At 36.0% G+C, this 26,709-nt stretch overlaps 1 protein-coding gene across 8 annotated transcripts in view; it reads left to right on the top strand.

Moving 5' to 3' along the window:
- The first annotated feature begins 8,651 nt into the window (after positions 1–8,651).
- Positions 8,652–26,709, top strand: part of dlgap4b (discs, large (Drosophila) homolog-associated protein 4b) — a 149,822-nt gene continuing 131,764 nt past the window's right edge. For 3 of the 8 annotated variants that reach the window (XM_051897233.1, XM_051897240.1, XM_051897232.1), the window contains exon 1: positions 8,653–8,912. The gene's annotated coding sequence lies outside the window, so the exon portion shown is untranslated. Of the gene's footprint in view, positions 8,913–8,950; positions 9,009–26,709 lie in introns of those variants that run through there. The other 5 variants (XM_051897242.1, XM_051897241.1, XM_051897243.1 and 2 more) reach the window with 4 other exon arrangements.

Raw genomic sequence — 26,709 nt, 5'->3', positions numbered from 1 at the left:
AAATACATTTAACAGAGTAAACAAAGGCAGAATAACTGTTGTTTTGTGAGTAGAGGTGCAGATTATTGGATATGAATTACTTGATGGTTATATTTCCACAAAACACATCAGATTGTGAATAGTAAAATGTATATGTAACGTTTTTTATATAGCACATTTAACACAGCAAAGCTTACCAAAGAAACACAATAAAATACATGGCATATATAATATAAAACAACATAAAATAATACTCTAAAACACCAGGGTTTTTTGAGAATAAACATCTAGTTTTGAGTAATTCTCTCATTACTTAATTAGATGAGCTGCGCTTAGAACTGCTGATAAATGTGAATAAATGCACAACATATTCAAGTCTAGAAGTTGTTTGGAAACTGTAAACAGTCTACAGTTAAGCTAATGAAGTACTTGGCAGAAAAATAGCTTATTCTAAAAACATTATTATTAATTTAATGTATTTATTTACTGAACATTGTCTTTTATCATATTTCTGTTGCTGTACTTTATTAAAGCAATAAGTCACAAGAGGCCGTGCATTAGAGGGATTTTACCACAGTTAAAGTCACCATGAAATCAAAATTGACCATTCTTATTTTTTATGGAATATTGCAGTTATTTTCTGTATATATTGCTGTTTATTCCAAATTTATTTATCGGTGCACATCATTATTGATTTAAATTAATGTGCCTCATAATCTTGAATCAAAATAACTTCCCCTCCCTCTTGCAGTGACATCTCTTCTCTTCTCTGATGACATGTTTACTGGCGCGAGGGCGAGGCAACCTGTCACATGAGATCCACCAATAGCAAACCACAACCATCCAATTAATTCCCCACGGACAAAATCAAGCCCCGCCCTACATTTGTTCTTGTTCCAAAAGACATTTCACACGGATATACGTCACAATAGGGAAGAAAAGATGGTCACAACTTCCGTTTCATGCCAACTTTAATGCCTGCTACAGACTGTGGGATATTGGCCATCCTATAAGATCATTACAAATCACACTGTAGGACATGGATGTAATAAACTTGGGTATGACGTATGATGTACGATGATGACACCTATTGAACCATAGGCTACAACACAAGCTAGTATAGAAGAATAAAATGTCATCAGCATGCGCTAGTGGTAAACAAATACAGCAAGATGAATCGCACTTTGGCAATTGTGGTTTTTATGTGCGTTGAAAAAAAGAAAAGGAAGCGAAAGAGGAGAATATGGACGCGGTCATGGCTAGGGAAAAGAGGCCAACTTTACATGCCAATTCTGCATATGGAGCTTGAGGTAAGTATTTTTAAGTTTTAGCGCCATGTCATGTTGATCAATATGACATTTCATGTTGCATTTTTATTGGTCAGTAGACGTAGACTGTAGCAGCAAACACACTGTGAGATGATCATGTTAAATTATCACAGGCTATCTTTGGTCACAAGGCCAAAACATGACAACGGCCGTCTTTGTAACTTTCTCACTGTACGATGTTGGAACACCGTTTGGGAGCCACGACCACAGAAAGGCATAAAGGAGTAGCTTCAAATGTTAAAATTCAAAGTTACATAAATGATAAAAGCTCCTTGTGGTTTCTCGGTTTGATCGATTTGAGCAACCATAAACGATGCAAAACATAGGAATTTCAAGTTTGTGATAGGATTCCTATATAGAAAAATCACTCCTTGCCCTCCAGCCGCATTTCGCGATGCAGCAATGACGTCATGTGCAAATAACCTATACAGAACAAAGATGTCTGAGACAGCAGAGAGTAGCCAGTCAAGCAAACGCGCTCTGTAGAGAAGTTTGTCCATTTAGGGCTACTGTAGAAACATTCCAGCGCAAAATGGTGACTTAACATGTAAGGGGACCCGCGTTGTATGTAAATATAAATGGCTCTTTATTTCTAAGGAAATAAAAACATAATGGTTCATTATGTAAGGTCTTTATACACCACTGAAAACATAGTTATGTATATTATATTGCATTTCTGTCAATAGATCCTCCTAAAATTTACACATTGCACCTTTAAGAAGTGATATTTACATTTGTATTTATTTAGGATGTGCTTTTATCCAAAGTGACTTTTGAGACAATTGAGAAATGAGAAACATCACAAGTAATTTGTCATAAGTGCTGACAATATTCATAGCGCATAGCAAAGATTTTTTAAATAAGCTAGAGTTGCATAATAAACATAAACAAAAGCACAAAAATAAATAAAAAATAAACAGCAAAATTTGGTTTGATTGGCCTGTTTTTGTTTCAGAGGTAGTGAATCAGGCTGAATGATTTGTTTTTGTTTATTTGTTTTCTTTGAATGCATTGATTGGCATGGTAGCATTTGTATTGATTACTGACTAAGTCTTTTCCTCACAGAAAGAGAGAGAGAGAGAGAAAGAGAGTGCTGTTAAGATTTGACAATGAGATCCAGCTCAATTCTCTGCCTGTGGCTACAAAACCATTTACACTGACTGACTGGAGTGATTGACCAGGAAAACACTCAATATTAAATTCACTGTGTTTGTGCGTGTGTGTGTGTGTGTGTGTGTGTGTGTGTGTGTGTGTGTTTGAGCGTGAGCAGAAGAGAGATTATTGAATACTGAACAAAAGATATTGACAATAAACTTTGAAGGACTGGTTGAGTCAAAAATGTAAATTCTGTCACCGATGTTTACTCACCTTAATGTCGTTCTGAATGTTATTTTTATTCTTCTGTCAAAAGTCTTCTGTCTTTAAATTGGATTCTTCTATGGTGTGATTGATACTTTACTTAATTTGACCAACTGATAAGGGAGAATGATACACACACACACACACACACACACACACACACACACAAACACATATATTACAGACACTAGCGTTCAAATGTTTGGGTTCAGTATGTTTTATTTTATATTTATTTAATTAATTAAATACAAAAAAAAAAAATACAGTGAAAACAGTAATATTGTGAAATATTTTTACAATTTAAAGCTGCAGTCTGTAAGTTTTGCCTCTTTGTCGTCATCTCTGTTTGAAACCTGCAATTGCAGTTATTTGCGGAATTATCAACTTTACCTGGGTTGTGCATCAGCACGGCTCTTCAGTGAGGGTTAAATAGAATTCCTATGATGAATAGAAAATTTAAAAGAACAGTATTTATTTGAAACAGAAATCTTTTGTAACATTATAAATGTCTTTACTGTCACTTTTAAACAATTTAATGTATCCTTGCTAAATACAAGTATTAAGTTCTCACTGTATAAATATCTTTATGACCCCAGACTTTTAATCATTTCCATCACTCTAATAATCTCCATCATCAATCACCAAAGAAGAGATGAATAGTTTATTGCTGTTACGTAAATGCATTCATATATGAGAAGTATACTCTGTTTCAGGTCACTTCAGGATAGAGTAGAAGTTTGAGGGCAGTTTGGGTTAGAGTCTGGTTCAGGACAGAGCTTAAATATGTTTGAGGTAGGATCAAAAGGAAAGTTTCGGATTGAATCTCACTTCATCCCATCAGCTTCTGCAGAGAGAAGGGAGTAAAAAGGATAAGCATGCAAAAATGTTCAGTTTGTCAGACATTTAATCCAAAGCAACTAACTGTAGACTGTAGTGACTGATTCCTATTGGCAGCTTGAGGCTAAAAGCTTTTTCAAAGGATAGAAGAGGAGCAGGAATACATGTGTTCAACCTCACAAACTTTTAACCTCTCAGTAAACAGCAAACATCCTTAATTAGATGATTTGTATGCAGTACCTTTTATGAAAGGTATTTAATTCGAAATATTTTTGATGACGGAAATCATATTAGTTACTTCTATATCATAATATGACAGTTAAGTGTACAGTGAACATTCATTTTTATTTTCTTTCTCTAATTGAAATGTTTTAATTTAAACATAACTTGTTTGCTAATATTGTTTTAATTTTTAATCAATTAGTTTTTTCCCCTGTGTGTCCTTGATATCACTTTCTATCCTGCTAATATTTTTTGTAAAATCCTTTTAACTAACAACAGCCAGTTCCTTAATGACATCATCCTACAGTAACATGACATCATTTTAGAAGACAAACAGCAGCACAAACATTAATAAGTATTCTCAATGGATTTGATGGATTCTGTGATGTTTTGCGGCATTAGGTGGTTTGTGTTTCTCTAAAATATGCATTTTGTTTGATCAAATGACACAAATCAGTTTTATGATAATATTCACATTTCAAAAGATGCATAAAAAACTTAAACATGACTAACTTGAGCACTGTAGGAATATAGGAATATCTTCATTTTTGTAATGTAGTCCACTCAATTCAAGTTGCAGAAGAACCCAAGTGCAGTTTATTTACTTTACATGATCAAATATAAAACAAAGACTTTACTTGGCTTGGCATGGCTTGGCAAAACAGGAAACAAGAAACATGGAGTTCACCAACAGCAGCTACACAGACAATACTTGACAAAGAACAAGGCAAACATGAGGGCTATTTACACAAAGAGATTAATGACAAACAAGGAACAACTGTGAACAAATAAGACAATGACTCAGTCACAAAACAGAACTGAGAAACCTAACATGACTGAAACAACCAATGACAACATGACACATTCACAAGGTGAGCACATGGCAAGATTACATGAGGAGCAAGGGAAACACATACCAACAGGGAGCACATGGCCAAACATAGCAATGAAACAAGGGCTTAGTCGTGGCAGCCATCTTGGCTGAGGGCTCAGGCGTGGCAACCATCTCGGGTGAGGGCTCAGGCGTGGCAACCATCTTGGCTGAGGGTTCAGACGTGGCAACCATCTTGGCTGAGGGCTCAGGTATGGCAGCCATCTTGGCTGAGGGCTCAGGTGTGGCAGCTATGATGTGAAGAGGCTCTGGTTTGGCGGCCATGTCGTGAAGAGTCTCTGGCTTGGTGGCCATGACATGAAGAGACTCCGGCTTGGCTGCCATGACATGAAAAGGCTCTTGAGTGGCGGCCATGTCGTGAAGAGGCTCTGGCTTGACGACCATGACGTGAAGAGACTCTGACTTGGCGGCCATGTCGTGAAGAGACTCTGGCTTGGCGGTCATTTCGTGAAGAGACTCTGGTTTGGTGGCCATGTGTGAAGAGTCCCTTGAGTGGCAGCCATGATGTGAAGAGGCTCTGGTGTGGTAGCCATTTTGTCTGAAGACACAGGCATACAGTAGCAGCCATCTTGTACAAAGACACAGGCATAGCAGGCATGACATGAACAGTCTCTGTCTTTGCAGGCATGACGTGAAGAGACTCAGGCTGGGCTGGTGTGCTGTGAACCATTTCTGACTGGGCAGGCATGACACAAACAGAATGTGGCTGGGCAGGCATGACATGAACAGTCTCTGACTTGGCAGACATGACGTGAACAGGCACTGACCTGGCTGGCATGACGTGAACAACTCCTGACATGATAGTTGGGGTGTAGAAACACTCTGGTGTGGTGGGTACTGTAGGATTGCGGGGCTCCTCAAATGATGAGCCACTCATTAACAGAGCATACTCAATGAATTGGGCCCCTGGCATTCGAGACTGAAATGGATCATTTAGCCAAATCCTAAAAATGTCCTTGAGTGCTATGTCATTAAAATCCACATGGTTGGAAAGTTCAAAAAACAATCAACATAGTCCCTCAATAGTCCTGTTTACTTGACATAGGCAAAGAAGAAAAACTACTGGATTCATGGTAGGTCAAGTATTCTGTAATATAGTCCACTGAAGGCAAGTTGCAGAAGAACCCAAGTGCAGTTTATTTACTTTACATGATCAAACATAAAACAAAGACTTTACTTGGCTTGGCATGGCTTGGCAAAACAGGAAATAAGAAACATGGAGCTCACCAACAGCAGTTACACAGACAATACTTGACAAAGAAGGCAAACATGAGGGCTAATTATACAAAGAGACTAATGACAAACCAGGAACACCTGTGAACAAATAAGACAATAGGCTTGTTCGAGATGACTACACTAGCCTGCCACCGGCTGGCGAGATCTGACGGTTGCAGGCAGGGGAGGAGTACAAAGATGGCCGTCAGGGTGGACACTTCATGCTTTCCGTAGTGTGCTGAACCAATGTCATTCATGGCAGACCACGCGATTTTTGCGTTGATTATAGCCGAAGAAGTGGATGCGATTGAAATTCTCATGTTTTGAATATCAGATATTCAATATCAAGATTGGTTAAATACAGGAACCTGTCTAAGAAAAACACGCAACACACGTTGTCCTTGTTATCACAGAATCTGACCAATGAGAATAAAGTCAAGTCAAGTCAAGTCACCTTTATTTATATAGCGCTTTTTACAATGTAGATTGTGTCAAAGCAGCTTTACATTGATAACTGGTACATTATTTGGCTGCACAGCAGCTCTTAAAGAATAGTGTCAATGCAGGCAGATCAAAGCACTGTTGAATATCAAATGTCAAGTCAAATGTCAAGTGTCCCCAACTAAGCAAGCCAGAGGCAACAGCGGCAAGGAACCCAAACTCCACCAGGTGACATCAAAGTGTGTCGTCATCAAGGCTTTCTCAGACGATTTTGAGCAACTGCAGCACCTGACCTAGGCGGCTGGTCTCGTTTTGCTCTCACTGTATTTTGATGGCACATGTGATCGTAAGGCGGCTGCAGAGCCGAGCAAAGTCGGACAAATTTTCTAACCAGAATGCATTGCTTTTGTCAGGCAGCAGCCGATCTTTGTGGCGCCGCATTAAGTCGAACAAGCCTAATGACCCAATCACAAAACAGAACTGAGAAACCATATGACTAAAACAACCAATGACAACATGACACATTCGAAAGGGGAGCACATGGCAAGATCACATGAGGAAAACACATGACAACAGGGAGCAAAACATAGCAAACATAGCAATGAAACAAGAAGCTGAACTTGAAAATAAAACATGAAGCATGAAAATGAACATGAACATGACACCAAAACAAGACATGACTATTTTCTTGTCATTGTGTAATTAAACAAAGTAAAAACTAACAATGTTAAGTCTGAGCTTGACCAGAGCATACAGTATTTCTATAGCACATCAAGTTACACAAACATACTCATTTTTCATGTTACAGCATAAAGGTATTACACAATAGGAGTGTCCCTACAGCTAAGCTAACATGACTCTTAATAATGGAAAGAAATTTAAAAAAGTATCACGCAAGTGGTACATGTCAGCATTATATTTGTTTGTGCACTTGCTTAGATGTCAACTTTAACCCAGTTCACTCTGCATAAAATAACTGCATCCAAATACATCAAGCATCACTTCATCGAATCACTTCAAATGAGTCAAACGCTTCACTCACCTCTTCAGATCACGGCTGACATGACATTCCCAACATCTCCTCCCAGAAGACATCAGTGTATGTGACGTGTCACCGACCTGCTTGCTTCTGCACAGGTGAATAAAGAAGAGACAGTGTGTTTCTGATTCAATGCAACTCTAGGCCTGAAGAAGAGCCTGGAAAATATCCAGAACAAACTATTATCAGTATTTTAACACCAGTCTGTCTGGACAAGAATGTTCTGTCCCTTGTGTAACAGTTTAATTCAATCTTAACATGTACAAACATAATGCTCCTGCTTCTGTCCTGTAATAGAGTTCCTCTTGTTCCTTCTGTCATTGGTCTGTTAGTCTCATGTAGTCTGAATTATAAATATCAGCATCAATTTTGGTACACATTGCAGATTATTCTGTCTCAGAATGACCCACTTAAACAGGAAGAGACCATCTGATTGACCAACCCCTGTTTTTGGTTTATTGTTTTATTAGATTTTCTTATTAAGAAAATCTAATTGATCTTCTAACTTCAACCACACTGCAGTTCGTTTTGTATTGTCATTCAGGGAGGGGTTTATGTAAAATAGATTATACCACAATAATATGCAGCTCAAACTGCTTTACCATAAAAAGTATTACAATAAGCACCAAGAACTTTACATGAAAACAAATGAAAAATACCATAATTAATATAACATAACATTAAAATTTAAACCCACTTTATAAGGATAATAGGATAAAAATAGTATACATAAAATCCATAAAAGATGGATATTAAAACTAAATAATAATGTAAATAATAATACGTTTTTAGTTTTCTTTTAAAACTATTTAGTAGGCTAAAAAAAAATAAAGAAATAATAATTTCTCACACAAAGCTGTGACTTCTGAAGACTTTAGAGTTGTATGAACCACTTTTATAATGTTTTTAGTGTTTTCTCCCCTTTTTTCCTTTTATTGGAATTTCTATTTTAATCTATTTGGAAGCATAAATTGCCGTCCAATTTAGATGTATAAATAGGAAATCTTTTGCATTTCACTTAAGAACGAAAGTCATAGGCTACGGGTTTTGAAAACAACATGGCTGTGCCTTAATTTTTGAGTGAACTATTCCTTTAAAAGTATATTATTAGCAAACTTTTAAATATTTAAAGATTAGTGATTATAGGAAAGGAAAAGGTTTATTTTTTTTAATAATACGTAACACGTCTATCATGTTTTATTTACTTGCTAAATGTCTCAAAACTGAATGAAAGGGTGTCGCTGTCCGTGGTGCTGATCTAGTTCTGGACGCTCTCTCTCTCTCTCTCTCTCTCTCTCTCTCTCTCTCTCACTACACACACACACACACGCACACGCAGACCTCTCTCTCTCCTCTCAGTGTTTGTGTTGCTCCCCTCTCGGATGAATCTCGCAGTGATGGAGATCAGAGTGGCTCGTTTTCGCGTTCGCCGGAGATAAAGTGATTTTAAGGAGAAATGCAACGTGTTTCCTCTGATAATCACACGCGCGCGCGCTGTCTCGTACACCACCAGACCTGAGCTCACATTGAGACGAAGAGCGGTGCTGGGAAGTTTAATGTTTCTCAAGAGCGACGGAAGACAGTCACCCGAACATCTGAGGTAAAACTCCTCGATCTGCTGAACCTTCTAGTCTCAGATCAGATATTAGAACATCAGAACCTGTCGCGGCATTTACTGTATGCTGTTTGAGTTGAGGTATGTGCCAGTATGTGTGTTTTGCGGTTGTTTTGTAAGTATACCCGTGTATTTCTGTCTGATGAGCCGGAACACAGTGTGAGGGGCTTGGGCTGTGTCTCAAAACCTAGTCAGCTGACTACCTAGACTACTTGGACCGTTTTGATTCGAAACGCTCCTAAGTGCTGCTGCACGGAACGCAAAGTACTATGTAGTGCGTTAATTATGATTTGAGACACAGCCAGGAGGCTATCGTTTTGAGTGTCGCGTAGTTGATGCATTTGAGCTAATAAGCAATAAATTAAGGGAAATTATGAACACTGTCAGCCTATATATGGGTTTAAACAGCCCGGTGGTGATAACAGCATCAGTGATAATTGTTGGTTTTGCTCTAGTTTAAAATGACTTTCTAGTGTTCAGTCGACTTGGACTTTATTAAATGACGAAAAGAGCTGTTTAAGAAAGCTAGCAGCCAAATTAATTCCTGTTGTGTATCTGATGGTGAATCACAGATATTGATTGTAGGCTGAAGTTTGGGTTCAGATTGTCTTCTGACCTCTAGATCGTGACATTTCTCCATGGAGGTCAAGAATAGTTTCAATTAAGTCCAAAGTAAAATGTTTGTGTTGCTGTATGAATTTAAAAAATTGAAATAAGTGCAGTTTTACACATTGACATGCCTTTTTCCACGAACAAGATGCAAAATAGGGCTTGATTCTGTCAGAAAATGAGTTTGATCATCTCAGGAGGTCAATGTAATTATTATTCATGCAGTATTTTTCATATTTCTTTTAAAATAAGCCTTTGCCAAATGCCTTTTTGTTAAAACTGAATTGTCCACTAGAAGCAGCCTGACTGTTCTGTGACATACTGTATCATCAGATGTGAATGAAGCTGTTGCAGCTAGTGATGGTTCATTTGATTGTTTGTGTCTGAGTCTCATTTTTAGTCTTGTCATACAGGCACCTTTAAGATAATGGATGCATAGAGCAGATTGTAAGCTACAGCTCAGCTTGTTTTGTTTGTGCTTCCAGCTCCATCATTCTTGTTCTTGTTTCCGGTAACTGCCCACCTAAGCTACATTTATTTGATTCTGACCTTTCAACTTTCTGCAAAATGCCCCTTTTTGTCATTCTATGCATGACTTTTACGTCAGAAAGTTTGTCCTCAACTTTTATAACTCTATAAATCGATCACTGTGTTGCATAACTAATGTCTGTCCTTTTAACAGCTTCAAAAATACAACAAATCTGCTCAGATTGTTGTGTTAGCTTTTAGTTTTATCTGTCGCAGTGACTGTCATCTGTGATGCTGCTCTATAACAGGCTGATGGCTTGGCAAGTACTTGATTCTTCTCTGAGCACATTTGCGTGCACTGTTTTAGCAACTCACAGAAGACCTAGATATCTTGGCTTTTGCTGCATTTCTCTAGTGCATTTTATACTGCACTGCATCAATTTTCATCTTGTGCTGTTTTAAAAATATAGTAATGTTTTTTTATTATTATTTAAATTATAGCAGCATAATATTGCAACTATATTATATTGGTAACACTTTACAGTGAGGTTTGATTTGGTAACATAAGTTAACAACATTGGTTAATATGAACAAACAATAAACAATACTTATACAGCATTATTCTTCATGTTAATCTCAACATATAGGCCTATTAAAACATTTACAAGATCAAAAGTTAACATCAGTTAATGCACTGTGATCTAACATGAACGTGAACATTTTTATTAACTAACATTAACAAAGGTTAATAAATACTATGTTAGTGAATGCATTAACTAGTGTTAACAAATGAGACCTTATTGTAAAGTGTTCTCATTATATTATCAGCTAGTTAGTTAGTTTCTTTTGTACAAACATTTGCAAATACACGTTCACCTTCACGTTCACTTTATGTCATTCAGTCCAGACATGGGAGAATTAAATTACATTTCTCTACAGGTCCTGGCAATAATTCAACTCTATACAGGCACGACAATGATATTTAGAAAGGTCATTTTGCATATCACTTATCAGCAAAGCAGTATATGTAGTACAAAGACAATAATCCAACAGATTACACATTAAACAGTTTTCACAGTGCTGTAGGGCACATTAGAAGTGCATGTTTAGGGGCCGTTCACACAGAATGAGTTTTTCCATTACACTGCGCTACTTTTCCATCTTTTTTCAATGTAAACACAACCTAGACGAATGTCTTTAACTGTTGCGCTCACGTCTTTTGCAGCAGGTGCATCCCAATTCATGTACTTATGCTCTGTTCTATGCTGTTTTGTAGTATAAATAGAGTGTTCACATAGTGTTCACAGTGAAAATTCCAAATTAAAAAATTGCAGTTTTAATACACGGATAATGCACTTAATTAACCAAAAAAATGAAGTGTGGAATGTTGGACACTTCATGCACTCAACTGCATAGTGTATAGTGTATAGTGTGTCATTTGGGACACAAGTGGCGCATGACGCCACATTCTAAAAATGCAGCGCTCAAGTAAAAATAAGTTAAACTTTTAAAAATGCGTCTCTAGACCTTGCTCTTTTTCCGTTCCACTGACCAATGTCTTGCATTTTTACTGTGTGAACCAGCCCTTAGTCTACAAACTTTTATTATTGGATTATCTAATCCATTTTTCTTATTCTTTTCTCTTTTTTTGCAACTTCACTGACCGTAGCTGAGTATCCGGATGCGATCAGTGAAAATGAAATGCCAGGACTCTGCATTGCTGTCTACCATCTACATAGCACCTTAACTGAAATGGGGCCTCATAAGTGACAGATTTGGAGCGCTCTACATAGGCAGCAAATGTGTGTCATACAAATAGCATCTCACATGAAGCGAAGGGGAAAGAGTTATGATGATATGAAGATATTATATGAAGTTATGAAGATGATGCATAACTCTAAACTGTACACAAATACTGGGTAATATAGTCCATTTTTAATTAGAATTTTATTTTCATTACTGAAATAATCATATTCATATAAAAATGCATTCTGAAGAATGCATGCAATGCTGCTATAAATTTTGATCAAATAAAGGTTTCTTAGAAGGCAACACAATTATTATGGTGATATTTTACAATAAGTTTCTGTATGTTAACATTAATTCAGTGGTTAAAATGAAATAACAATAAACAATACTTTTACAGCAATTAATAATCTTGATTAATGTTATAATTAATGTACATTTATATAAATGAAATGTACATTAGCTAATGTATTATGAACAAACATGTATTAACAATGAACAATAGTGTATTTATAAATTAACATTAGCCTAGTTTAATAAATGCTTTTTATTTTTAGTTCATGATGGCTAAAATCAAAACTTTATTTAACATTATTTTAATAATAATTATGTTACCTGTGTAGGTGCATCACTAGGTTTTGGAACAGAGCCGAGGAGTCAGCTCATGTTAAATTGGCTTTAAAGTTTGAGATTTCAAACAAATAAATGTTGAAATTAATTTGTGCATTCAGTTTTGAGCACAAGATCTCTTTCATGCTCTAAACTCAACACTAAATGCTCAGATTTGTAGTACATTGTCTTATATCCACTATAGACTTGTTAAGTTTTGCTTTTAATATTGATGATGGCCGCACAAACATTGACTCTGGCTTTCATTAGAAACCTCCAAACAATCTTATCAATGGAAACCCCTCAAACAGCAGTGAAGTTTCTATCTTATCTCAGTCTGCCATTGTGAACACACAGACAGGCTTCTCTTGAATGGGCCGAAGTCAGTCCATCACGGCGAGTCAATAAGGGAGCGAGGGCCAACAGCCACAGCAAAGGCCATGAATGGACTGCTAATCATAGCCAGATCAATAGCCTTTTCAATAGTGCTTACTCATATTTAAACAGGGCTCAGGCTGAGAGCTCTTTCTGTGTGCGCGCTCGCTGCTGAAATGTGACACAATGTTCGCGTCTCACAGTACCAGCTGTGTCTTTATGCCACCAAATTAACATTCACTTTAGCAGCACTATTTCAGTAAGCATGTGTGTGTATGTGTGGATGCTTTTTTTCTTGGCCTGAATAAGCCCCATCTAACTGCTTTAGCGGCCTCAATATGCTCTTGTGCTAAAAAGAAAAATAAGAAGCTGAACTAGAAGCGACTGATGTCTTGTCTTGAGGCCATGAACGCTGGAAGAGTCAAGGCTGCACATCACCAAAGAATGTCCACTAATCACAGACCAATCAGCTGTGAGCTTCACTACAAATACACAATGACTATTTGCATTGCCTGTTTTGGAAAAATAAGTTCATACATATAATGGTATTGCTACAGTGTTGTTTATTATTAGGAACAAAAGATGTTTGTACGTGTACATTGTTGGAGCAGAGACCAAATTCACAGAAGTTCACACACATTAAACCTAAAGGTTGGCGATGATAAAATGGCTGTAATAGAAATGTGCCATTGGTCAAATGAATGTGCACCACAATGCCATTCCAAAACATTTTAGGCATCACAGACACAGTTGCACTGGTAGCATGAAGGCTGTCCCCAATAAATACCTAATTTTGTTAAATTTTGTCATTATTGCATGCATCCTTTGCAGAGAAGGCAAACACCAGAATGCAATGCAATGCATTCGGTGGAAAAGCTTAATTTAAGATTATTGTTGATAAATATAATTATTTTAAATATATACATTATTAATATTCAGTGTTAAATGGTGGTAGGTCATTTAGTGTTAATGCTCCTAAATTATGGAATTCACTACCCCTTACACTTCGTAATATATAATTTTTGTCTACCTTCAAGACTCAGCTAAAAACGTATCTATTTAATATGTATTTTAGATATTGTGGCTATATGTGGCCTTATGTGTTTGTATTGTGTATGTGGGTTTGCAAATGTATTGTATAGCACTATGTAAAGCAACCTTGAGCTATGGAAAGGCGCTATATAAATAAAACTTCTTCTTCTTCTTAAATATTAGTTATATACAGGGCTTGACATGAACTTTTTTCTCACCAGCCACTGTGGCTAGTGGTTTTCCAAAATTACTAGGCACTCAGCAATTTCACTGGCCACAATTTTGACATCGATACAATAAGGAAAACTGCCTTGTAGATATTTTTAATTTTATCTTACAATTTAGCAGCAGGTATATTAGGCTGCTGTCACTTTAAGACCTGACACACAGATCTATTTTATTGTTACACATACGTTTCCTTTCTCAACTGTTTACGTTCATTTAAAACATAACTCTCTGTCTTTATGTGAATACTCACCAAGACCAGCATTCAGACATTATTTTGTGTGTATTTGTCTGTTTAAGCACCATAAGCAGCGAAAAAGAACTCAATTTAGTACTGAGAAGCGGCTTTATGTTTGCGCACTTTGGGTGTGAACACAAGATCTGTGGGAATGAGTAAAATTATGCACAATACGCGCAATCCCATGCCGAATTTCAAGCCCTGTAACATTAACAATATTCATCCGGTGCAAATGAAACAAGTCAGTGAGGGGAGGTGGGTTTGTGTGTCAACTCGCTGTCGGAGAGATGAGACAGAGAAAAAACGCAGCTGGTATCGTATCTATTCTGCGGAAAATAAGTATTGGAAGCGTTTTCGATATTTCAGTATCGATATCGAAAAATCGATATTTTTGACAACATTACATTGCACTTTATTATTTCAGATGCCTTTTTAAAAAACTACAATTGAAAATGTATATATATATATAAAATTCAACCCACCAAAGTGTCTAGTAGGCTTTTTCTTAAAAAGTTTTTCAAAGAAGTATCTTATGCTCAAAAAGGCTGCATTTATTTGATTGAAAATAATGTAAAAACAGTAATATTGTGAAATATTATTGCAATTTAAAATAACTGTTTTCTATGTGAATATATTGTAAAATGTAATTTATTCTTGTGATCAAAGCTGAATTTTCAGCATCATTACTCCAGTCTTCAGTGTCACATGATCCTTCAGAAATCATTCTAATATGCTGATTTGCTGCTCAAGAAACATTTCTGATTATTATCAGTGTTGAAAACAGTTGTGCTGCTTCATATTTTTGTCAAAAGTTCAAAAAACAGTATTTATTTAAAATATAGAATCTTTTTATGAATGTCTTTACCGTCACTTTTGATCAATTTAATGTATCCTTGTAGAATAAAAGTATTTTTAAAAAAAAAAAAAAGCTTTCTGATCGCAAACTTTTAAACTAGCTATATATATTTATATAATATTTTAAAAAAATTATAAAAATGACTATTTTACCCAATATTTGTGCCTCCATGAATTGTAAATTTTGTAAAGAGTGTTCTAGTCTTTTATGAGGTTCTGTTTCAGCTGATGTTGTCTGAGAAGGCAGTGAAGGAGCTCAGTAGGTTTTGTAGCAGAACTGTGGTGACGTCAGTGAATCAGCTTTGTGTTTTTGTTTTCAGGCGTCATGTCGTTAAATCCATCAGCAGAAAAGACTTTCACTACGTTAATTCCGAAATGTCACTGTTCTCTCTGGTGTGTCACTCAGACCCTGGAGAAAACACTCTCCTCAAGCTATTTTAGATTTCAAATGACCTTCTAAATCCCAGCAGTGATTTTTATATAAAACAAATCACAGCTCTGATGGTTCTAACCTACATACGTGAGGACAAATAGGCCTAATTGCCCATGAAAGACTGCTGTGTGTAAAAGTGAAGGACGTGTCATTGTGACATTATAACACTATCTGGACAGAAGCAGCCCGCTGATAAAGCAGAGCGTCGCTGGCCTCTACATTATTCATGCACTTCCTTGTATTGAATATCTGCAGAAATGAAGAAGAGCTGTTCTGTAGATCGACTGCCTGATTTCCCAGTGTTGCATCAATCGGGAAGAGAGAGAGAGATGCAAAAAACTCTCTGTTCTGTTTTCTTGATGACACAGTTTTCCTTATAAACCCCTGCTATGCTGTGTGAGAGAGATTGTAGATGGAAAAACTAGATAGAAGAACAAAAAGACACTTCGCCATGGTGAAATTTGCTTATAGGCAACATGAAATTGAAACTAAACCAGTTTATTTTTTTGATAGACATTTCTGGTCAATCCCTCATTGCACATTATTCCAAAGAAAAACATGTTTATCTTCATAATCTTTTATCACAGTGAAACTGTGCCAGAATCTGAAATGACTCTCATTTTCAACTTCATTTAGGCCATAAATAATATTTTTTCATTGTTGTAGGCTGCTATTGTATCATGCATCTTCATTGCACTCAGAAATGGAATTATGGATGTAATGGACTGTTTCATGTCATTTTTATAGCTAAGAAAAACTCAGCACATGTCCTGTTATATTGTGCCACTGCGTTACTCAAAGTACATACTGTACCGACACATGGTGAAATATGGTGATTCTGACCTTTCTATACGGCCCATATTTTGAGGAGGAATTTATACTAGACAGACAGAAAGAAGGACATGAGCAGGAAAGAGAAAACTGACAAAAAAAAGAAAAAAAAAAAGAAAAGAGAAAATAACATGCTCTATTCATTTAGCTGCTGTACCCTTTTGGGCTGTCGGCTGTATTGTCAAAAGTGTGAATAATTGAAGCTGTGAAAATGTCAAGCAGGCTGTCCTGAAAGCCCCGAGCTGTTTGTCTTTCTCAAATTAGCACTGAATGAAAAATCACACTTTTGAAGAAGGTAGAAAGAGAGGATTTGTCTGGTAAATACATAATTTAGTTACAAGCTCAAAAAGTTTATTCCACTGTGTTACCGAACACTGCTCCAGTACAGCTCAGATTTCTGCAGTAGCTCAGTTTGTTGTTTTGCAGTGAGGTTGTTCTTATCACATCAGTTGCAGCTGCTGCATGGTTTGTGCTCTGAAATATATGAAGTTACTCATAATCGAGTTAAAGGGTTAGTTCACCCAAAAATGAAATTTGTCATTAATTACTGACCATCATGTAGTTCCAAACCTGTAAGACCTTTGTTCATCTTCGGAACACAAATTAAGATATTTTTGATAAAATCCAAAGTTTTTTTTATCCCCCATAGACATCAGTGTAATTACTGTCATTCAATGTTTAGAAAAGTAGTAAAGATATTGATAAAGAAGTTGAACCTTCAACCTGAGTACTTATTAATGACAGAAATTTCATTTTTGGGTGAACTAACCCTTTAATTAATGTATTGTAAAGTCCACAAAATGCACTAAAATTACATTCTCTGTTGATCATGCTGTGCATAATCACTTTAAAAATGTCGCATATACATATATACTACCGTTCAAAAGTTTGAGGATGGTAAGATTTTAATGTTTTTGAAAGAAGTCTCTTCTGCTCACCAAGGCTGCATTTATTTGACCAAAAAATGCAATAAAAACAGTAATATTGTGAAATATTATTATGATTTAAAATAGCTGCTTTCTATGTGAATATATTGTAAAATGTAATTTATTTCTGTGATCAAAGCTGAATTTTCAGCATCATTACTCCAGTCTTCAGTGTCATATGATTCTTCAGAAATCTTCCTAATATGCTGATTTGCTGCTCATGAAATATTTTTTTCCAGGATTCTTTGATAAAAATAAATAATTTTTTAACTTCTAACTAATTACAAATGTCTTTACTGTCGCTTTGCTCTAATAGAATGTCGTTGTTGAATAAAATTAGTAATTTCTTTAAAACAATTTTTTATGTATATACACAGAGTGGAGGTATATTCAATTTTTCTTCACTAAAATATTAATGTATTTTTCATTTTAATTTAATTTTGCTAATTTTTATGTTTAGTAACTTTATTTTCATTTTAGTATTTAAATATAAAATGTGTATGTGACGAGCAGGGCAGGCGAGAGCCATGAGGGAACGGCGCGGCACCGGTCTCGAATCTCTCACGGAGGAGCTCCGGAAGCATAAAAGGGGAGCGACGACAGTGAAGGACGAGAGAGGACCAGGCCTGGACTTTACTTTATGTTTTATTATGTTTGTGTGGACCCTCACAGACGTCTGCCGGCATTACTTTCGTGTGGTATTTGTTTATTTTATATATTAAAGTTGTGTTTACCGTTCGCCGGTTCCCGCCTCCTTCTTCCCGTATCTATAAACAAAGAACAAAACGAAAGTAATGCCGGCAGACCCTCACGGACGTCTGCTGGCCACACAAACATAATAAAACATAAAGTAAAATCCAGGCCTGGTCCTCTCGTCCTTCGCTGTCGTCGCTCCCCTTTTATGCTTCCGGAGCTCCTCCATGAGAGATTCGAGACCGGTGCAACGCGCAGCTGATGCTCGTTAACACTCGCGTCACCTCGCCCTGCTCGTCACAGTGTAATTTATGCTAAATGGAATTTCACAAATAATGACTTGTTTTTAAACCTGTTTCCCAAACATCTTCAATTGGTTGGACAAATAGATAGTCCCACCCCAAACTGAAGCACCATTGGTTGAGCTAATGTTCCTGTGTCAGGCTGCTCAAACCATCTGATCAATGTTTTGAAAGCATCACAGAGTTACTTTTTTTTTGGGAATTCATCCTACAAATGTCTTTCTTACAATGACTCTAAATATTAGGCTAAGACAGAGGATGTATTTTAACATTGAAAAATTACAACCATCACCTTTAAAGTAAACATGACATCAACACTGTCCCTATTGGATGTAGATGTTTGACTTATGAAAATGCAACACTTGCACACATTTTGTTTCTGTGTCAGTCTGTCTCTCTCCAGACTGATTGTGCCGCACCGATACATCATGGCAGTACGACTCCGCCACAAGCCATGTGTTTAAAAAAGATGTTCTATTTTTGACACCTTACTGTGTCATGCTGAGACCTTCATTAACAATGTAGATTAAAATGAACAGGAATGTGTGCAAGGTGCCTTTTAGCCAAACCATTCGTTTAACCACTGAAACTATCAGGTGTCATGGCAAAATGATCCCCATTAGCTGCTGCTTTACAGTAGATAGACGATAAAACTTATTTTCTTTATGATCTAATTTCAAGTGCCACTGTAAAATGTGCAATTATAGCCATATAAAAAGTCATTATTAACAATAAATCATTATTTTTCATCCTTTATTGTTTTTCATTTACTTCTAAAGTTTAAAGTTACATCAAACATCACAAAAACCTCACCTTGAAGGTTTGATATGAAATACATTAAATTGCATATTCAACAAATAATAAAATTCAGCAGTATTAATAAATTAATAGGATCAATATTTAATATGAAGATCATTCAGCCATTATTGATAAGGTATTAGACGTTATTGTGCAGAGAAATGGAGGTTAATTGGGGTTTGAAATTCATTATTTTACTTTTAGTTCACACTTTTTAAAACTTCACTGGCAATTTTGGCATCACATTTCTTGCCACACTTCCTCAATATAGCTGTGGGCGATATTAGCCCAAAAAGCATGCATGGATGTATAATTCAATAATCCACTAAAATAGTGTACCATCTGGACACCTTTGGCATATTATTTCAGTGTACTTTGATTTGAGATGCACTAATCCTGTTCTCACATACTATAATGGTATGCTAATTGGGATGCAGCCTAACTACTTCAGGCATTTAATTAAACTCAACACCAAATTGGCTGAATCAAATATCCTGCTCTCCTGCTCAAAATTTTAATAAGTGCTATTTATTCTGTACCTTTTCATATGGAGTGATATAATCTCCAGCCACAACTGTGAATGTGTGTGTGTGTCTGTGTGGAAACTCTACATTATGAGGACAAAATGACCCCACAAAGATGGCAGCATTCAAAATACTTGTCCTTGTGCGGAAATTTTTTTTGGTCCCCATGAGGGAAACAGCTTATAAATCATATTAAGTGATGTTTTTTTTTTTTTTCTTTGAATATGTAAAAATGCAGAATGTGTTTCTGTGTTGGGTAGGTTTAGGGTTAGGAGAGAGAATATACAGTTTGTACAGTGTAAAAATCATTATGTCTATGGAAAGTCCCCATAAAACATGAAAACCCGGTAACACTTTACAATAAGGTTCATTAGTTAACATGAACTAATAATGAACTGCACTTCTACAGCATTTATTAATCTTTGTTAATGTTAATTTCAGCATTTACTAATACATTATTAAAATCAAGAGTTGTATTTGTTAACATTAGTTAATGCACTGTGAACTAACATGAACAAACAATGAACTGCTATATTTTTATTAACTAGCATTAACAAAGATTAGTAAATACAGTAACAAATGTATTACTCATGGTTAGTTCATGTTAGTTAATACACTGACTAATGTTAACAAATGAATCTTATTGTAGTGTTATCGAAAACCCAACATGTGTGTGTGTGTGTGTGTGTGTTTTCATGGAACAGTTTCACAAAAGTGAAAATTCCATTATCATTCACTCATTTACTTACCTTCTTTCTTCTACTTAACACAAAAGACGATTTTGAAAAATCTATCTGTATTTTTTTTTTTCATACAATGAAAGTATTGTTTGAAACCCAATGTTCAAAATATCGTAATTAATAATGACAGAATTTTCATTTTTCAATGTACTTTTTTAGGGACACTGAAATAAAATTTTAAAGGATTTCCTTTGAAACAATTTTTACTCAGAAATTGATAGTAAATTTCACAAATAATTACAAAGTATTAGCACAAAAATTTTTGGTAATGCTTTATTTTGATGGTCCACTTTAGACATTCTACTAACTATACAGTAAGTAACTTTGCAATTACATGTCAACTTATTCTACTAACCCGAACCCTAACCTAAGAGGTTACTAATAATCTACTACAGTCTAATGTACTAATGTACATGTCTACTACTGACATGTAGTTGCAAAGTTAGTATAATGTCTAAAATGGATCATCAAAATAAAGTGTAACAAAATTTTCAAGTCAAAAAGTATTTTCTTGTAAAACATACACCAATTGTCTTTGTTTTAATTACAACTTCGAAAAAAACATTGTTTACAGTATACCTTTAACTAATGTCTGGACTATAAACAATGTAACTGTGTATAACATGTAAATGGTTTTGCCTATGCAAAATGTGTTTTTAGCATATTGCTATGTGGTTGCTAGGGTGTTTTGCTCTTATTGACTGTTTTGTCAATGTCCAGCATGTGAAAATTGTGTGTCTGATCAGCACACCTCTGCTCAACATGATAATCATTCATGTCTGGAACACATGCTGAAGTTTTAGTTTGTTCAAAATCACTTTTTCAAAGTGAAAATGTAAAAATTGCCCTGTACGAAAATGGCTACAAGCGATGAAGGTGCCACAAGCCCTTGAGCTACGAATGAATCTTTTAGAAGCTCACCCCCCTCAAGCAAGAAAGACACAGTATGAAACTGAAGAGACACAAGACGTGATAAGGAAAACCGAATGAGAGAGGAGGAGATGTATTTTTAGCGGTTTGACCGTGACCACGGCTCACATCTGCTACAGAGAAGACAGTTATAAACTGATTTGTCCTTCTGAAGAAGCTATAAGATCTGTAAGATCATGTCATTTGTATTGGGAAAAACAACATGGCAAACATAAAATCATCCCAATTGACCGCAGAACAGATTGAGCCACATGAATCTTCTCTGGTGAACATGAAGCAGTGCTGATAACCATCTTACCTCCATACTGTGACTTTTTTTATTAGTGAAAATACTCATAACGAGACTTGATTTTATCCATCAGGAATTTATTTGATGGTGAAAAGGCAAGTCAATTCACCTTTATTTCTATAGCGCTTTATACAATACAGATTGTTTCAAAGCATCTTTACATTGATAAACAGGAATTTAATGATTGATGGTGCAAACAGACTTCAATTCTACTGTAAAGCAGCTTGAAAAAAGTCAATAGTGTCATTATTCAGCTAAAGTCAGTTCAGTGTTGATTCAGTTCAGATCAATGACACTGTAAAATGAATCAATTATAAAAATGAGTTCAATTCAGCTATACAGAAAACAATAATATTTTGAATAAAAATGTTAGTATTAGGAGAAGAAAATGATCCGACCACATGATAGCGCCGGCGCGCCTGATTAACCTGCTCTCATGTGACGCTTATGTGACATCACTATTCTTAAGCGGCTGTTCATTCAGAAATGCGTTATTGCGTTACAAAAATGAGACGCAGGCAGTGGAATGAGAAAAAAAGGCAAAGTTATTAAATGCGAGTTGAACTTTTTTTTAACTTGACCGCCGTGTTTTTAGAATGCCGTTTCATGGGTAAGACACTGCAAAAGACGCGAGACACGAGTGCAACACCTAAACATGTCCGCCAAACATAAAAACAATAGGACAAATAGCGCAATGGAATGCAAAAACCTGTAAACCGGTTTGATATTTCATGTTTGCATGATGGTGACAGGCTGAAAGCTGCTGTTTTTTTACTGTTTTTACAAAGCATTTGCTGTTAATAATAGCCTATTACTGGTGTTATTTATTGCTATTACTTTTTGGCTAAGAAATATTTAGCATTTTCTTATTTTATATTATTTCTGAGTATATAGGATGTGTTTAAGATAAGTTTGTACAACATTTGTCTTCATATTTCAGGCATATTTCTGCAAAGATATTTAACAAATTGTTTTACATTTACACCATGTTGATCACTTCATGTGTCGTGCAGTTGGAATGGAACTTTTTTTAACCAGATTGTTAATAAAGAGAATGTTACTTAAATCATATTGTAGTTAAGTTTTTAAGTTGACTAGTTAAACAGTAAAAAAAAAAAAAAAAAAAAATTGAAACCAAAATCGTGAATTGTTTTGAAAAAATCGAGATTTTATTCTTTTGCCATATCGCCCAGCCCTACCTTCATTGTATTAACTCAAATTTTTAATTTCAGTGAACTCAAAATTTTAATGCAACCAGGTAACTTACTTTTTTAAGTTAAACCAACACTTCTCTGTTACAGTGTTGAGTGCACTGAAAAATAATGCTCATTTAGATATGGTTACTTTTGAGTTTGTCAACTTTACACAAGAGATTTTGTCATTTTTTTCCTTTTATTGAATCACTTTTAATCTGTGGTCCAAAAGAAAGGCACTGAATCTCTTTTTCAGAGCTGTTCCCAGGGAACTTTGAAACATCTTTTCTCATTTTCATGTCCTAATTGTCTGTCTTCCTAATCCTTTTCATTTCATTCTAATGCTCTTCTGTTTCTCTTTTAACTTTTACGCTTGACGGAGGAGCCGTACGTCACCTGTGAACCGTCAGGAACAAAACATTAGCGAGACACGATCAGCTGATTGGGTTATTTAGGATTGCACATTTGCTTTGTTTATGCTTCTCTTTTAATTATGCAGAAGCTCCACTTTTGGCCAGATGTACAATGTGTAATCAAGAGCAATACATGGCATTTCTCAATTATAATGCAAATCAACGGATATAAATCAAATCAAAGACATGCTACTGTGTTTGAAACGGGATTCGAAATGAGCAATTTCTTCCCAAAGAGGTTTTTCTTTTCCATGCACATATCACCGTGAGCAGCTTTCTTTTCATATTCAAATTTAATTAGTTTTTGTGTGAGACCTTGTGCCATTTTAATGAGCATTTAATCTCAAGGCGAGGTTTTTGGTGTGTTTGTTTCTCTATGTGCTCTATAGAGTGTAGGTGAACTGATTTATTGGTAGACCTTCACATTGGTGACGGCCTTCACAGCGTTCATGGCTCTAATAAATCAGTCGTAGATATTTACCACATTCTGCCCTCTACCAGGATATTGCTGTCAATATAAATAGTCCGTTTTGCATTCCTGTAGTTGCTCGCTCTTCAGTTGTCATGCATGGATGGATGGAGAGAGAAATGAACAGAATGAAAGAAACAGACAACAGAAGGCAGAGTTGGAGAGGTCAGAACAGCCAGGCTTTGGTTATACAAGAGCATCAGATAGATGAACAGATGAAAAGTGAGTAGAGAGAGGATATATACATGTCTGCGCAAGTGTTTTTATTTGGACTGTGAAAAGATTGGAATAATTAATCAGCTCAAAAGAGCGCAAACGAAAGAGTCGTTCACAAATCGAATATCACTAATATAGCTGTGCTACTCATTTTGAATCGGACAATCGATCCTGATTCACTGTGAGTCAAATATGTGTGAAAGAGACTGAGTTGTTGATTGGTTGGACCAATTCAGTCAGATTTGTGAAAGAATCATTCAGGTTGGTTTTGCCAACCAGTTCGGTTGATTATTTTAAAAGATCAGACTCAAAAGAATGAGTCATTTATGAATTAAATATCAGTAACGTAGCTGTGCTACTCATTACGAATCTGACAACCCTGACTCACTGTGATTCATGTTCGAAAAAAAAAAAATGAGTTGTGGCTTGGAATGATTCAGTCCAATTTGTGATCAAATCATTCAGACTGGTTTTGTGAACCAGATCAATTGATTCATTGAAAAGATTAGGCTCAAAAGAATGAGTCGTTCACAAATTGAATATTACTAATATACTGTAGCTGTGCTACTCATTTCGAATCGACTCATTATGAATCAGACAATCGATCCTCGACGTGAGTCAAATATGTGTGAAAGAGACTGAGTTGACTGTTTGGAGCAGTTCAGTCAGATTTGTGAAAGAATCATTCAGGTTGGTTTTTGCCAACCAATTCAATTGATTTTTTTAAAAGATCCAACTCAAAAGAATGAGTCGTTCACAAACTGAATATTACTAATGTACACAGCAAAACATCCAGTGTTAAATGAACACTTCCAGTGTCACCCGGTGTTTATATAATCTGGTGTGGATTATATAAACACTGGCAATGTTAATTTAACACTAACAGTGTTCAGTTAACACTGGAGGTTTTACTGTGTAGCTGTGCTGCTCATTACGACATTGATCCTGACTCACTGTGAGTCAAATATGACTGAAAGAGTACCACTGGAACGATTCAGTCTGATTTGTGAACAAATCATTTAGGCTGGTTTTGTGAACCAGTTCATTTGATTAATTGAAAACATCCGACACAAAAGAATGAGTTATTCACAAATTGAAAATCACTAATGTAGCTGTGCTGCTCAATCCTGACTCACTGTGAGTCAAATACAAGAGACTGAGTTGTTGACTAGAGAACAGTTTGTACTAATCCAGTCAGATTTGTGAAAGAATCATTCAGGTTGGTTTTGCAAACCAGTTCAGTTGATTATTTTAAAAGATCAGATTAAAAAATGAGTTGTTCATGAATTGAATATCACTAATGTAGCTCTGACAATTGATCTTGACTCACTGTGAGTCAAATATGACTGAAAGAGTTGTTGACTTGAGTGCTGCTTGGACTGATTTGTGAATGAGTCATTCAGGCTGGTTTTGTGAACCAGTTCAGACTCAAAATAATGAGTTGTTTATGAACTAATCATCACTAATAGCTGTGCTGCATGTAATTAAGCTACTGGTTGTTAGTTAATGTTAGTTCTAGTTTAGGAATGGTATTTGTTCTGTTACCTTACAGTATATTTTCAAAGTAGAATGAACTGTTTTTGGGATCAAGAAATATTTGATTTCTTATGAAATGAGCGCTTTAAAGTGTGAACTGCCAGGGTCCATTGATTGTGTCTGCTTGCTTGGTTTTGTTTACTTCAGGTCGGGTCTTTGTTGAACCCTGTGTGCTTCCGTACTGAGAGTCGCACAGAACGTTTCACTTGTAATTGACTAACCGCATGCTGTGCTTTAAAATCATCTCGTTCCATCCGGTCTGTGCGCTGGCGAGTCTAGGACACGGTGTCTAATTCCAAAGAGACTCGTCGCTCCTTCGGGAGCATATTAAAAGCAGTACATTAAAGTTTGATGACTTCCATTCACTTCTCTGGCCGTGCAACTCGACAAATCAGGCCAATTATGCTGAGATTGGGGACAGCTTCAGTTGGGTGGCTTTGGCTTTTTCACATGTGCTGTTACATCAAGGCTACTCCTGATTCTCAAGCGCAAATTAAATCTGTGTACTGTCAATTACAACTGTGGTCGTATTTTAAGGCAAGACACTACAGGCAAAAACCTTTTTTTATTCACTGTTTGGAAATAACGTTTTATTACTGCTTTAATAAGTTATTAATACCTGCTTTTTATTAATAAATGCTTTTCATAATGTGTTGTTTTAGACTAGTGGAAAGAAAACATCCAAAATACACTTTTTTGTGTTTATTTTATTGCACTTTATCTAAATGCATCTGTATTTTAATTACAGTACATATCTTTAAAGGCCATTTTCTCCAAATTAATTTTTTCTCCTGCACTTCAGCAGCACTTACACCAAACTAACAGTTTTATTCCTATCTACTGTATATTTTAAAGGTTTTTACAGAGGGATTTGTTCATATCATTTGCTGATTTATATAACATTATATTCCTAAAACATGGTGATTTTTTTATGGATGCTGACAGTATTTTCTGATTTATGGAGTGACAAAAAGATATATCCAAAATCCCCTCCATGAAAACCCCTGGAAATGTATGCATATTAGTGCATGTTTAAAGGCATACTATGTAGTTTTCGCCTCTAGAGGTCGCTTATTCAAAACAAAGGTGTAGCTTGATGACGTCTTGATTTCGCGGAATCATGGGAGTTGTTATCTTCACGTCCACAGCCGGTGGAAAAGAGTCCAACGAGACTCGGGCAGAAATCATATTCATGGATGAGCTAATGTATTAAAGATTTATTAACATTACTGTAGTATGAAGCAGGGTGTGGCTGAAAACCATTGGAGTGGAACGAGGCCACTGGAGCGATTGCTAATGGGAGACAAGTGCGACACACGACACGGCTCGAGA

Source organism: Ctenopharyngodon idella, chromosome 6, assembly GCF_019924925.1.
Source record: "Ctenopharyngodon idella isolate HZGC_01 chromosome 6, HZGC01, whole genome shotgun sequence".
NCBI classification, from domain to species: domain Eukaryota; kingdom Metazoa; phylum Chordata; class Actinopteri; order Cypriniformes; family Xenocyprididae; genus Ctenopharyngodon; species Ctenopharyngodon idella.
Note: the sequence above shows the minus strand (reverse complement) of the source record. Positions and strands in the feature narration are given on the sequence as shown.